The sequence below is a fragment of the Echinops telfairi genome, unplaced genomic scaffold (genome assembly GCF_000313985.2).
Source record: "Echinops telfairi isolate 266 unplaced genomic scaffold, ASM31398v2 ScPeMD7_23;HRSCAF=83, whole genome shotgun sequence".
Classification (NCBI taxonomy): Eukaryota; Metazoa; Chordata; class Mammalia; order Afrosoricida; family Tenrecidae; genus Echinops; species Echinops telfairi.
The window spans coordinates 66,315,911-66,319,226 of NW_022103920.1; positions in this window are offsets into that span (position 1 = coordinate 66,315,911).

Consider the following 3,316-nt stretch of genomic DNA (forward strand, 5'->3'; position numbering starts at 1 on the left):
TCACCTACGGTGAAAAGGTTTCACCTGAGTTTCCAGACAAGGAAATAACTATGAAGAAGGAATAGACTGTGTGTTTTAGAGGAGCTAGTCACTGAACCCTTTATGAATAGCAGTGGGGTACTGTCAGATATAGTGTCAGCAGATGCGCCTAGGCTGGAAGGCACCAGCATATGAATAAAGAAGACTGCCTCCTTTAAGCAGAGGTGACCGAATGACAAGGATGGAGTACAGTCTTTGGAGCTTCCTATACTGATGGGGCAGGACCCAAATAAGAAGAAACACCAGTGAACAAACATTAATAATGGGAATGTGGAATGTGGGAAGTGTAAACCTAGGAAAATTGAAATAATCAAAATTAGACTTAACTATTGAATTGTGTGGTATGTGAATTATATGCCAATGAAGCTGCTGAGAAATGGAATGAAATGCATAAAGACAGCTATCCCAGACACTGTGAACTGAAATGGATTGGTATTCGCCAAGTTTGATTAGATAATTGTATGGTTTCCTACATTCAAAGAACTAACCTCACTGCCCACAAGTTGATGACAACTCATCGTGACCCCACAGGATAGGCAGAGCTGTATCTGTGAGCTTCTGAGATGGTAACTCTTTACAGAAAGCCAGGCATTCTCCCACAAAGGGGCTTGTGGTTTCAAACTGCTGACCTTGCAGTTGTCACCCAACATGTAACCACTATGGTACCAGGGCTCTGGTTTCCTATGCAGGGAATGACAAATTCAAGAGTTATCGCATTGCATTCATCCTTGAAATACAACACTGTGTGTAATATAATAATAAATATATGGCTACAAAGAAATCAAGTTAATGCAATATTATTCAAATTTACCTACCAACCACTAAAACAAATGATGAAGACATTGAAGAATTGTATCACCTTCTTCAACCTAAAATTACCAAGCATGCATTCAAGGTACATTGATAAGCTTTGGCGCATGGTGCAGAAGTTAGAAACAAAGTTAGGAGCAGTACTGAAATATATGGCCTTTGTGAAAGAAGCCAATCTGGAAATTGCATAGCAAAAAATATCAAGATCTATGACTCCTTCATTGCAATTTATTTCTTTTCCAACAAAATGAATGGAGATTATATACACAGTGACCGATGGGAAAACATAGGGATAAAACTGGCGAAGTATGTGGAAGAAACAGTGTGTGGGAATCTGAATACCAGCAGCAAAACCAGGTCATGGGCTGACTATGAAACAAATTACCAATGACTCCAATAGAATGTCAGATGAGAAAAGGATTTTAAGGCCTGTGGGAGCCCACTTGCGATCTTCCATATATTTCAACAGAAATCTGAGACCATCTCAGGAGCAGGAAAGACACATAGAACATGAACGACAGAAGACCTGCTCAGCTGTGGGATGGCTTCAAGAACATGATATACATAAAAAGTCAGGAAGGAAAGATAAGATCAAAGTGAATGTCAGAAGAAACTCTGGAAGTTGCTCTTGAACATAGAATACTTAAAGCAAATGGAAGAAATTATGGAAAAGACCTGAGAAGAAAGTTTTTACAGGAAGCTCTAGAATACAAAGTGAAGTATATTAAATGCAAAAATCTGTGGAGTTAAGAAGTGAAGGAAGCACCACAGATCAGAAAGGAGAACAAAGCAATGGAGTCCCAGAGGAGTCCTGACAATAGACTTCTGACTCGGGGGCCAGGGCTTGGCACTCATCAGATCTGATCAAAAAACTTTCAGCAGACTGACCAGAACCTATATATATATATTTTTTTCATGTCTATGTATATAAGATAGTCAGGGTTATTTATAATCCTGAGGAGAAAACAAAAGGACAGACGATTCTGTGGGGACATGGGAGAGGAATAGGTGGGAGAAAGGGAGTGGGGGGGGGGCAACAAACCCAGGGACAAGGAAACAGAGATCTAAAATCGATGGTGAGGAGGGTGCAGAATGCCTGGTGGGGTTTGACTAAGTGCAGTATAGTCAACAGGAATTACTGAGAGCAGAATGAAGGTTGGATATGATAGTGGGACAGGAGGAAAGTGAAAGGAAATATAGGAAAGAACTAGGAGGAAGAAGACATTTATAGAGGCATTAATATAGGCATGTATGTATATAAATCTATGAATCTATACTTATAGGGATCTAGGTCTCTATACATGTATTTTTATGTTAAGTATTAAGGTAGGAAATAGACATTGGGCTTCTACTCCAGTCCTCCCTCAATGAAAAAACACTTTGTTCTAATAACCTGGCATTCTGTGATCCTCACCTTCTGAACACTATCACTGAAGACAAAATGAGTGCATAAGCAAATGTGATGAAGAAAGTGGATGGTGCCAAGCTATTACAAGATATAGCATCTGGCATCTTAAAGTCTTGAAGTTAAACAAGCAGCCATCTAGCAGGGAAGCAACAAAACACACATGGAGGAAGCACGCCAGCCTGTGTGATCAGGAGATATTGATAGAATCAGGTGTCCGGCATCAGAAAACCCCAAACAAACAATAATATCCATGCAAATGAGGGCACTCAGAGTAGAGACCCAAAGCCCATCTGTAGACAAGTGGACATCCCCTCACAGAAGGGTCACAAGGAAGGGATGAGTAAGCCAGGGTGCGGTATTGCACTGATGAAACACACAACATTCCTTTAGTTCTTTAATGCTTCCTCCCCCCACCCCCACCTCCTATCATGACCCCAGTTCTACCTTACAAATCTGGCTAGAAAAGAGCGTGCATACTGGCACAGATAAGAGCTGTCTGGACACATGGAATCCAGGAGAGATAAACCCCTCAGGAACTGTAATGGGAGTGGTGATACCAGGAGGGGAAGAGGAAGGTGGGAAAAAAGGGGGAGAAGCAGGAACTGACTGCAATGAGCAATGTATAACAATGCCCCCCCACCCAAGAGGGACAAAAAACAAATATATGGGTGAAAGGAGCCAGTAGATGGTGTAAGATATGAAAATAATAATGATTTATAGAATTATTAAGAGTTGATAAAGGTGGGAGGGTGGGGGAGGTAGGAATAAAAGAGGAGCTGGTATCAAGGGTTCAAGTAGAAAGAAAATGTTTTGAAATGACATATGTACAAATATTCTTATATAATTAATGTGTGGATTGTTATGAGTTAAATTATTTATAAAAAAGAAAAGAAATAAAAAATGAAGAAAAGGCCCAGCTATATCTCAAGCTGAAAGAAATGAAGAGAAAAAGCAAGGCTTCAATTGAAATATTGAAGGGGTGGCAGGTGGACATTGGGCCTCCTCATGTGCACTCCCCTAATACAAGAGCACCTTGCTCAGCTAAACGGTCATTTTATG